The following is a 12,344-nucleotide window of genomic DNA, read 5'->3' as shown; positions in this document are numbered from 1 at the left end:
AGGGCAGGGAGGTCCTCCCAGGGCACAGGACACTGAGTCCTCCCAGGGCACAGGACAGTGAGGTCCTCCCAGGGCACAGGGCAGGGAGGTCCTCCCAGGGCACAGGACAGTGAGGTCCTCCCAGGGCACAGGGCACTGAGTCCTCCCAGGGCACAGGGCACTGAGGTCCTCCCAGGGCACAGGGCACTGAGTCCTCCCAGGGCACAGGGCAGGGAGGTCCTCCCAGGGCACAGGACAGTGAGTCCTCCCAGGGCACAGGGCACTGAGGCTCTGCTCCCTCCTGCCCTGCTGAGGGCTGAGAGGTGTCCCTTGGGTCAGGCCTCCAGGGGCTCTGTGTCGCTGGCCCCCAACTGGGAGGGAATCAAGGAAGCTGGCCAAGGGGGCAGAGCGGCAGACTGGTCAAGATGCCCCCTCCTTGCCTCCCCTCTCCCGGGGCCTCCTGCTGGCCCTGCTTCTCGCTGAGAGGCCCACAGCCCCTCCCCACACTCCACTCAGCTCCCGGCCAGCACAGCTCTCAGAAACTGTGGTTTGCTTGCTGTGCCCTACAAAGCCACATGCTTCACCACACCACAATAGAAACGAACGCCAGACGCAGGTGCAGCCCCCGCCAGGAGCTGGGAGGCAGCCATTGCTCGCATGAACATGAACTGGCAGAGAGCAAACCTAAACGGGAATTCTCTGGTGCATCAAACACCACCAACGACACAGAGATGCAGGGAGGCACGGAGGAGTGACGGGCGGCCACCCACAGCCCGGCGTCTGCGACTCTTCATGAGCAGTCAGGCCGGCTCCGCGACCCCAGGAGGGCTGGAGGAATTCGAGTCCACCGGGGACGAGCGCGACTGTGCGGGTGACGCGGTTTCCCCAGTGCCACGGCACCCAGGTCCACGCCAGGCCAGGAGACGCAGCCCCGCGTGTGCACACCCACCCTCCCCACCTGGGGCGTGCTGCCTTCGCCTCGGTTTCCTGGGAACTTCGTGTACGGAGCCCATGAGGACCGCCGGGGTGATCACCCACCCGCCTCAGGGCACGTGGCTGCTCCCGCGGTAAGGAAGAGGAAGCTGCAATCTCTCGGGAGTCAGGAACACAGGCGACAGCAGGCCAGGAGCAGGAAGTGCACCCGCAGGCCTCACGCCTGGTCTGCGGGATGCATACGCAGCAGGGCTTTTTAATGGGCCTGGCCCCTACCACTGCCCCACTCAGGAGAAGAGGGCGGAGGGGCTGAGGGGCAGCCGTGCTGACCTCCGCCCCCCACTCCTTCCGTTTATTTGCAAGACGCTTTCGCTCGGTCTCTGAGACCACTCTACCCCCTTTGTCCATTCTTCCCCAAATCGCAGCAGCCAAGCCAACTTCTTGCAATTGATCTTACTCTGCATTTTTAAAGATTTATTGTATTTATATGAAAGAGCTACAGAGACAGGTAGAGACAGAGACACAGACAGAGAGAGAGAGAGAGAGAGAGAGCGCGCGAGCGCGCTTCCATCTGCGTGTTCAGTTCCCAAATGGCCACAACAGCTGGAGCTGAGCTGATCCGAAGCCAGGAACCAGGAGCTTCTTCCACGTCTCCCACGTGGGTGCAGGGCCCAAGGACTTGGGTCATCTTCCACTGCTCTCCCAGGTGCATTAGCAGGGAGCTGGACCAGAAGTGCAGCAGCTGGGACTTGAACCGGCACTCAGGGATGCCGGTGCTGCAGGCAGCCGCTTAGCCCACTGCACCACAGTGCTGGTCTTCACTGCCTGCTACTTTGAACAGACAGAACAACAGGCATACCACTTCCTCAGCCTTGAACCTGTCCACCCTGACACCTGTCTGGTCTGCGTTCCCAGGGCTTAGAACAGACAAGCTGTCTGCGCTGCCCTCTGACCCCCTGCGCGTGGGCTGGCATCCACCCTACTTCTCTCCTGCCCCTGGCCAACCCTCCCAGTGGGTTCTCGCAGAGTGGCGGTGGCGGTGGGGTGGGGTGGGTCTCCTGCATGTGGACCCCCACAGCCCGATACACCTGCCTCTGCAGCCACACGGCCTCCTTCGCCCGCCTCCACACCACGGCGAGGCAGAGGAGCGTCCACAGCAGCCACTCCACACGGCCACCCAAGCAGGCTTCTGTCCCAGAATTCCACAGGAGTGGGGCTGGTCGAGGTCCCCATCGCCTCGCCACCCTCATCTTCCTCAAGCACCAAGCCATGCTGGTGGCTGCTCCTTCCCTGCTATGGAAAACATGCTTCTCTCTTGCCCCACTGGTTTCCCCCGGTTAACCCCAGCCAGCTCCCCTGTTTGTCCCCCAAAAGTGGGCAGACCTCACAGGCCATTAGTTTCCTCCTCTGGCTGCAGGTTCCCCCCAGGTGCCCTCCACGGCCCATGGAAGCAGCCCTTCTTTCCTTCCAGGGCTCTGCATACCTGCGCCAGCCCACGCACATCTCACAGAGGCCCGGTGGCATCCCAAAGCAACTGCCTACAGACATCCGATCCCACACACACTCGCGTCTCTCCTCCCTGTCTCAGCACCACCAACCCCCGGAGATCTGTGCTCCAACCCAACGCAGGACCTCCTGGCTCACAGCCACCATGGTCCCACCACCAGCAACTCCACGCCCACAGCCCTGTGGCAGTGGTACCAGCTGACGTGGGCCCCGAGGGACAGCGTCTCGGCTGCCCTACCCCTCTGGTCCCCGCACTGCACTCCCCAGTCCTCACAGCTCCACATGCACTGGGAAGACACGCGAACACCTGAAGTCCAAGCAAACAAACTCCAGCCACGCCTCCGAGCTTCCTCCCACACGCCCTTGCCCACGCGGCACAGTCCCACGGACCTGAGCTCGATGCTTAACGCGATCTTAGCGACGGAAGCTGCTCCTTGTTTGCTGTACTTGTCAACCCTCCTACAGATGCTGGAGCAAGAGGGGATCTGTCCTCAGTGCCAGCTCCCGAGGGTCTGGCAGGTGGGGCTCCCCCGTCTGCGCTCAGCCCCCTGGCAGGTGGGGCTCCCCCGTCTGAGCTCAGCCCCTGGCAGGTGGGGCTCTGGCAGGTGCGGCTCCCCCGTCTGAGCTCAGCCCCTGGCAGGTGGGGCTCCCCCGTCTGCGCTCAGCCCCCTGGCAGGTGCGGCTCCCCCGTCTGCGCTCAGCCCCCTGGCAGGTGCGGCTCCCCCGTCTGCGCTCAGCCCCCTGGCAGGTGCGGCTCCCCCGTCTGAGCACTCAGCCCCTGGCAGGTGGGGCTCCCCCGTCTGCGCTCAGCCCCCTGGCAGGTGCGGCTCCCCCGTCTGCGCTCAGCCCCCTGGCAGGTGCGGCTCCCCCGTCTGAGCACTCAGCCCCTGGCAGGTGCGGCTCCCCCGTCTGAGCTCAGCCCCCTGGCAGGTGGGGCTCCCCCGTCTGCGCTCAGCCCCCTGGCAGGTGCGGCTCCCCCGTCTGCGCTCAGCCCCCTGGCAGGTGGGGCTCCCCCGACTGAGCTCAGCCCCCTGGCAGGTGGGGCTCCCCCGTCTGCGCTCAGCCCCCTGGCAGGTGGGGCTCCCCCGTCTGAGCTCAGCCCCTGGCAGGTGCGGCTCCCCCGTCTGAGCTCAGCCCCCTGGCAGGTGGGGCTCCCCCGTCTGAGCTCAGCCCCCTGGCAGGTGGGGCTCCCCCGTCTGAGCTCAGCCCCCTGACACGCTGAAGCCCCCGCTTCTGCACCACGGACGCTGTTTTCCATCTCAGCACACCCGTCCTGATCTAACGCTATCATGTCGTATGCCTTCGCTTCTGCCTGTTTACACCCGTGCCGCTCCCTGCTCTCCAACATCTCCCTAGGGCCCGCGGCAAGTGCTGGCCCAGAGGAAGTGCCATTTCTCTCTCCCTCTCCCTCTCCCCCTCCCCCCCACCCTCTCTCTCACACAAACACACAATGAGCACATGCAGAATAAGCACAGGCTACCATGACCAGAGGGACCCACGTCTTCTCTGGAATCCCTTTTCTAAATCTAAACAGCAGAATAACCTTGATTTACTTTTTAAGTTAAACTTCTAACTTACATACTCATAAAAGATTTATTTATTTAACTGTGCAGACACAGAGATCAGCATGGAAAGTCGGCAGGGCTCTCCCTGCACGACCGGAGGCGGAAGTTAAACTCCAGTCTCAGTGCGGCTCTGGGCAGCAGGCTGGCCTTCCCTGCTACTTTCCACCCTGTCACCTGGAAGGCACAGAGCCAGCGACCGACGGCAGGAGGAAGGAAGGCACCTGATGCCCCTGGCTTCCCGAACTGTGACGGACCATGTCTGAATAAGCAAATTTCCTGGCAGCTTCTGAAAGTCATGAATTCACGGCTTTATTTCATGGGCTAGTTATTCTGATATCTCCAGATACGCAAAGTGCAAACGAGGGGACTCTTCCAGAAAGAGAACCTGGGCCAGCACACGAGACTGCCTCAGCTCCGCTAGAGAAACCACGCGCTCCAGGACCTCAAAAGAGCTGGCGTGAGAAACAAGTACGGTGTCACGTGGGCTCTCTCCTCTCCACAGAGGCCCTGTGTCCTCTCCTGTAGACATGGCTGCAGCAATAATGCTACAGTGACACGGGTCAGTCAGAACTTCGTCAAAAATGCTGATGCGAAGCAACCCCACAAGATCCTACAGGATGGCCACATTCTCCCCACGCCATGGCGCTGGCATCGTGGGTGCACGCAGAGCCAGTGTACGTGTGCAGATCCGTGCTATGTGAACTCCTACTTATCTTACAGTACACACGGGCAGTCACTAAGCTCCTTGCTCTACTTTACTCACACACCCACCTCTTTTAGAGGAAATGTAGATTGACATGTCCATATACACTTAGGCACTTCTATCTCAACTTAGATAAGCTGATGTCCATGCATAAATAACAACAAATAATTATCTTCATTTTGTGAATATAATTGTCTTTTTTTTTTGGCAGGCAGAGTTAGACAGTGAGAGAGAGGGTGAGAGGGAGAGAGGGAGAGAGGGAGAGGGGGGGAGAGAGAGAGGGAGGGAGGGAGGGAGGGAGGGAGAAAGGTCTTCCTTTTCTATTGGTTCACCTTCCAATGGCTGCCACGGCCAGCTCACTGCGGTCGGTGTGATGCACCAATCTGAAGCCAGGAGCCAGGTGCTTCCTCCTGGTCTCCCATGTGGGTGCAGGGCCCAAGCACTTGGGCCATCCTCCACTGCACTCCCGGGCCACAGCAGAGAGCTGGCCTGGAGGAGGAGCAACTGGGACAGAATCCAACACCCCAACTGGGACTAGAACCTGGTGTGCCGGTGCCACAGGTGAAGGATTAGCCAAGTGAGCCGCAGCGCCAGCCATATAATTCAGTCTTAAGAGACTGAGAAGCAAACAAAAGTAAATACTAGGAATTTTCACATGAGGTGGAAACTTGGCGAACAGACTTGAAAGCTCCTCTGGGGTTAAGGTTCTTTCTAGTTCTGACCTCAATCCCCAGAGTGGGTCCTAAGAAATCTCTTCTGATTATGGATCTATGACAGGAAACAGAACCATCCAAAAGAAAATACTGACCAGAACAACACCCCTGAAAACAGCAGTTAATTCAGACACAGGTGTACAACATTTGGGAGAGGACTTTGAGCAAATTAACAGCGATGATTCCACAGCTTAGCAACTCAGGCAATCTGCTTTCAAATGAAATACACACACACACACACACACACACACACACACACACACGTGTTCTGGACGGCTCTGCAGGCCTGTTTGCTTCCAGATCAACTTTTGTTTTCGCTGTGTCTATGTGTCCTCTACAAGCCCTCACTGGAGATCTGTCATTCCCAGAAGAGCTTTGTGATTCAGGACAAACACCCCAAACTGGAACCACTGTCAGGTGGGGTTTTCTCCTCTGGAGTGAGCAGCTAGGAGGCTGACACGACGTTCCCCACTGGGGCAGCAGAGGGCAGGAGGGAGCAGCTAGGGGGCTGACACGACATTTCCCACCTTCAGACAGCAGAGGGCAGGAGGGAGCAGCTAGGGGGCTGACACATTTCCCACCTTCAGACAGCAGAGGGCAGGAGCACAGCTAGGGGGCTGACACGACATTTCCCACCTTCAGACAGCAGAGGGCGGCCCAGAGTTACCTCTGCTAACTGTGACCTCTCCAACTTGCTTCTCTTCTGGCCCCACTTCCTGTCCTGCGGTCTCTGACCCAGAACAAATCACTGACCCCTGACCCCTTGACAACTCAAACAGCGGCTCTGCTCATAACTCAGGCCCCAAATGGCCCTTGCAGTTTTGTCACGGATGTCAGAGAAATTCCACAATAACGAGTGGAACACTCATGAGCCATGATGACCTGGGGCTCTCGTCTCTGGTCTCTGCCTCACACAAGGGCATGAGTGCATGGACGGAGAGGGCTGGCCATAGGCCCCAGCAGACCCGGCTCATCCCACCAAGAGAACGTCGCCCAGGCTACCTCAGGTTCCTCAGTTTGGTGCCATTGGTTGTGTCCCCAACACCTGGGCTCCCGCAGTGACCTGACCAGCCCCAGAGCCGTCCAACCAGAGATGTGGAGCCAGCCTCTGCTCTCCCAACCCCACAGCGAGCGTCCAGCCCGCCCCTGTGGACTCAAGTCTCCTTCCTGTACTGCTCCTACACCAGCTCTCTTCGCGCCCTCCGACGGTCACCTGTCAGGGCCGACACACAGTGGGTGTGACCTGTCCGCTGTCCGCTGAAATACTGGAGCATTCACACTGTGCTCACCGCCTGTGTCCTGCGGCCTTGACTGTGCACAGCACAACCCAAGGGCTGACAGCTGGCCCACTGCGGCTTTCCCCTCCGCCGACTGGCGAGCCCTGCTGGTCAAAGACCCTAACACTCCTCACCAGGCGACTCTCGGCTTGCACTCAGCCGGCTCTGTCTTCCGGCGCCTTCAGCTCATCCCACCACGAAAGCCAGCTCAGTGCACTCATGGCTTGAAGCCTTGCAGGGGTCTGCGCTCGTCCTGAGAGCAGAGCCCACGTTTCTTGTGCGGCCACAGGCCCCAGAAGACCAACTTCCTGTCCCCCAACCCATCCCCTGCCTCACCTCTGAAGTCCATCGCTACACCCCTCACTGAATTCCTTTGCAAAGACACTCTGGAGTCTCCCATGGCCAGCAGAGCTCACTATCAACGGCCCCCAAGGAACACTCTGCGTGTCTGTAAATTCCTTGACGAAGTGAAAGAAATTCCCCAGACTGAGCTGTCTTGTTGTCCTGCATTTCCACGGCCCTCACGAGGGCCCAGACACAGAGGAAGCCCACGCCAGAGAGGGACGGATGACTAGTGCGCAAGCTGGTTCTTCAGGCAGGAGCCGTTCTTACTTATCTGCAGGGTACCGTCAGCCAGAGGAGGCCCTCAATAAATGCTGATGGAACCAAGAGCCCACTCGCAGGTGCCCGTAAAATGAGTTTGTCCAGGACACTCGAAGTGCTTAGGAAGGTATCTCTTGTGTCTAATTTTCAAATGCAGGGAGGGTATCGCTAGGGGTGAACCTGATGTACAGCTCTCACTGTGGTAAGACCACGCCCTGGTCTCATCATCTGGCAGGAGAAAAGCTCGCTCACATCCAAACACACACCCGGTCAGTGTGGCCAAGAGAAACGAGTGGCTAGTGCTGTCCTCAGGGTACGAGAGGTGGTCAGGACCAGAGCAGCACACACAGAACAGAGCACGCGGGTGTGGGGGGCCCATGGAGTCACGGCCACCCCGGGGTCCACGTGCACCTGCCTGGAGTCCTCTCAGCCAATTCCCTTTACTCTCAAACAGCAGCGTGGCTGCTTCCCGGCTACGCAAACAGCACACGAGCTCGTGGCACACACAAGCAGAACGAGAGAACTGCAGAGACAGTAAAGCAGCCCAGCGTCAACACGAGAAGACAGCTGGCACTGGACCTTGCACAGTCCCCACAGGAAGCGGTCAGGAGGAAATGCAGCAGGTCCTGGGGTGGGGGGGACAGGAGCTCCGTTCACCAGGAGTCTGGGATCTGAACCCTGGCTCACCGCAAGCTGCCAGCACGCCGCGTCCTTCACCTTGGGCGTCTGCGCACGGCTGCATCTGACTTGCCGCCCCACAGGGAGACCACGGCCCCACAGGGAGACCGCAGCGGAAGCAGGCAGCTAATTCCTGGAAGAGCAGGGTCACCGCAGGCGGTGCAGCCCTGAGGACAAACGTGGCGGTGGAGCAAGGCCTGGGCCAGGGCTCGCTCTGTCCGGCCGCTGGGACAGCTCTCACGGGCATCCCCGAGGCCTGGAGGGGAGGGGGCATGGCAGGCACTGACCAGGAGACCCAAAGACACAGCACACCTCCACCTCCCACCAAGTCTGGTGACAGTGGTGGTTCACGGGACGATCCCACAGCAGTTTCCCTCTTACAGTACGAAGAGGGTGTTTTTCTTGTGATACGTGAGGATAACAGTCTGTAAATTAATTATTAATTACGCCCATAGGCACAGCTGAAAGGACTAACTGGATGATGTTACGAAACTCGGAAACATTTTGTTTCACAAAGAAGCCGGCCTGGAGCAAACGCTGAGCTTTCTGGGATGGGAGATGTGGTGGGGAGGGCACAAGAGTGGCGTCAGGAAGTCTGTGGAAGATGGAACTGAAGATTATTTTTGTGCAAAGAATATTCTGAATCCATGCATTTTTTCATACTACTCATTTTCTGTAAGCTTTCAAAAATATGTGTTTCGTATTTGAAAGACACAGAGACCGATCTTCTACGTGCTGGGCCACTTCCCAAGCGGCTGCTGCCAAGATCCAGGGGCTTCCTCCAGGTCTCCCACACGGGTGCAGGCGCCCACGAACATGGCCATCCCCCGCTGCTTTCCCAGACACTGTACCAGGGAGCTGGACTGCAAGTGCAGCAGCGAGACCCAAACTGCTCCTCAGTGTTTTCCCTCATACTATTTGTGGAACTCTTTCCCCAGTCAACTGTACGGTCATTAAGTAAACTGAAGGCAGATCTTTGTAAAAATTAGGAGTGGGAATGGGAGAGGGAGGAGGAAGAAGGGTTGGAGCATGAGTGGGAGGGAGGGCCGGGTGGGGAGTACCACTACGTTCCTAAATACATATATATGAAATCTGTGAGACTTGTATACCTTAAATACAATTAAAAAGCAAAACTGGTCCGCGTGTGGGACGCCGGCACCACCCTGGAGAACAGCCCTGCCACTCTCCCGGTTCAGGGACAGTGAGTCTCGCACAGACTTCTGGGAAGTCACGCCCCTCTACTACCCCCAAACTGATACTTCCCTCGTGGCTCTGGAAACAGCCATCGCAAAGGCAGACTCCAGCATCCTGTACAACACGCCGTCTTTAAACAACACCACTTCGCACTCCTTAAAACCCTTAAAATGGGGCCACCGAGATTCCCAGCCGGCCGCCCGCCCCTGAAACCACAGCCAAGTACTGGACCCAAGGAGACATCTCACAGCCCCTTTCTCTCCTTGAATCTGAGCTTCCTCTCCCTTTCTCACAGAATTCCGTCTCATGCAGTGTAGACACGAATCACACTTTTGTGATTTTATTATTCTCTCATCTGCAACAAACCCAAGTTCTAAAGTAGGTAAAACAACACGCTGCAACCACAAGCTTTCTAAGCGATGGAGTTATACTGAGCTGCTCATCACTGTCATCACACACTTGAACACCCACAAAACGCACTGTACAGTCAGACATAATTAATTATCACTAATGCGCAATTACTAAACCAAAATAGAGTTTGATGGGTAGCACAGTGCTAAATGACATGCAGGGAGACTCCCCTATTGCCCTGTAGCGCATTTATGCACAGGCCGACGTTAGGTCTGGGATCCACCACCAGACACACTGGTTCCTGCGTCTCCTGGGATCCACCACCAAATGCGCTGGTTCCTACTCCTGGGATCCACCACCAGATGCACTGGTTCCTGCGTCTCCTGGGATCCACCACCAGATGCACTGGTTCCTACTCCTGGGATCCACCACCAGACGCACTGGTTCCTACTCCTGGGATCCACCACCAGACGCACTGGTTCCTGTGTCTCCTGGGATCCACCACCAGACACACTGGTTCCTACTCCTGGGATCTACCACCAGACACACTGGTTCCTACTCCTAGGATCTACCACCAGACGTACTGGTTCCTACTCCTGGGATCCACCACCAGACGCACTGGTTCCTGCGTCTCCTGGGATCCACCACCAGACGCACTGGTTCCTACTCCTGGGATCCACCACCAGATGCACTGGTTCCTGCGTCTCCTGGGATCCACCACCAGACGCACTGGTTCCTACATCTCCTGTGATCCACCACCAGATGCGCTGGTTCCTACTCCTGGGATCCACCACCAGATGCACTGGTTCCTGCGTCTCCTGGGATCCACCACCAGACGCACTGGTTCCTGCGTCTCCTGGTTCCTACGTCTCCTGGGATCCACCACCAGATGCACTGGTTCCTACTCCTGGGATCTACCATCAGATGCACTGGTTCCTACTCCTGGGATCTACCACCAGACGCACTGGTTCCTGTGTCTCCTGGGATCCACCACCAGACGCACTGGTTCCTACTCCTGGGATCCACCACCAGACGCACTGGTTCCTGTGTCTCCTGGGATCCACCACCAGACTCACTGGTTCCTGTGTCTCCTGGGATCCACCACCAGACTCACTGGTTCCTGTGTCTCCTGGGATCCACCACCAGACGCACTGGTTCCTGTGTCTCCTGGGATCCACCACCAGATGCACTGGTTCCTGTGTCTCCTGGGATCCACCACCAGATGCACTGGTTCCTACATCTCCGGGGATCCACCACGAGACTCACTGGTTCCTGTGTCTCCTGGGATCCACCACCAGACGCACTGGTTCCTACTCCTGGGATCCACCACCAGATGCACTGGTTCCTGTGTCTCCTGGGATCCACCACCAGATGCACTGGTTCCTACTCCTGGACACGAACAGGAAAGGAAGGAGCCACACTGAAGCCACACCACTGATTCCGTGAGTGCCGGCTCTCAGCTATCCATCACGGCCTTGGTTAATGGGGTGTGGCCTACATGACCGCAGCCCCCTTCAATATTTTTAGCAGCAGTGCACAGAAGCCATGACACTGCAGGAGGTACCCCCTGCTTGCCAGAGCCCTTCCTTGCTTCTCGCCATGGCATTACAAGAGCTCACCGTGCCTTATCTGAGAGCCTCCCCAGGCAAGTGAGGACCACGGGTGTGCTCAGCACCAGTCTCAGGAGAAGCTGTGGGGCCGCAGCCTCTACAGACAGACGCTGCTGAAACTCAGATGCGAACGTCTCCCCGCATGGTGACTGCATGCCTGTCTCCGGGCTGCAGAGTCGGTGTGGGGCGCGCCCGATGCCACCGCCTCACAGACAGAACGCAGGGGCTCCCTCGGTCTGACCCTCGCTCTCCTCATCCGCAAGGCGGGAGCAAGCGTGACGGCCGTGGTGCTCAACGTGGCTACCTGGACCAGCAGCACGGGTGCCCCAGGAACAATCGGGACCTGCAGTGGCCCACCCCTGCGTCTTCACCACCCCGCAGCTGCACAAGGAGCTGAGACCTAGGCATCAGGTGCTGTTTCCCAGGACGCAGGCATGAGGGCGAGAGGCAGCCTTTACAGTGGTCCATGCCCCGCCCACCTGCCTCGGGACGCCCCGAGGTGGACAGCAGGCCTCGCGTCTGTAGGTGACACGCCTGTCGCCAACAACCACAACAGGCCAGGCAACAGCAGGACCTCAGGGACAGCAGTGGGGTCACCCAAGTGTTTCCAGGGTACCGGAGGGGCACGCCTGGCCCACAGGCCAGTGGCTGCTCTTCTCGAGAGCAAGGCAGGAAGTCTCTTTATACAAAGAGAAACCGAAGAGAGGAAACACCCAGTGAGACTTCAGGGGGCGTAAGCTGTGCCCCCTGCCCACAAGGTCTGGGTCACCCTGGGAGATGGGTGTCCTGCTTCAGTGCTGCACGGAACAGCCATGCAGCCGCCTACACGCCAGGCCTCTCGGACGGCTGCAGTCCAACGAAGGAATCGACTACAGTGCCCAGGACTCTCAGACCCCCTCAACCCAACACAGAGGTCAGTCCAGTGTCTGGGTCTCTCAGACCCCCTCAATCCAACACAGAGGTCAGTCCAGTGCCTGGGTCTCTCAGACCCCCTCAATCCAACACAGAGGTCAGTCCAGTGCCTGGGTCTCTCAGACCCCCTCAATCCAACACAGAGGTCAGTCCAGTGCCTGGGCCTCTAGAACCCCTCAATCCAACACAGAGGTCAGTCCAGTGCTTGGGACTCTCAGACCCTCTCAATCCAACACAGAGGTCAGTCCAGTGCCTGGGTCTCTCAGACCCCCTCAATCCAACACAGAGGTCAGTCCCAGTGTCTGGGTCTCTCAGACCCT

At 58.4% G+C, this 12,344-nt stretch overlaps 1 protein-coding gene across 3 annotated transcripts in view; it reads right to left on the bottom strand.

The window, feature by feature from the left end:
• SV2C (synaptic vesicle glycoprotein 2C) overlaps window positions 1-12,344 on the bottom strand; it is a 103,486-nt gene that overhangs the window by 22,875 nt on the left and 68,267 nt on the right. The window lies entirely within an intron of this gene.

Source organism: Oryctolagus cuniculus, chromosome 14, assembly GCF_051225735.1.
Source record: "Oryctolagus cuniculus isolate XC-2025 breed Fujian yellow rabbit chromosome 14, ASM5122573v1, whole genome shotgun sequence".
NCBI classification, from domain to species: domain Eukaryota; kingdom Metazoa; phylum Chordata; class Mammalia; order Lagomorpha; family Leporidae; genus Oryctolagus; species Oryctolagus cuniculus.
This window is presented reverse-complemented; position numbering and strand designations above follow the sequence as displayed.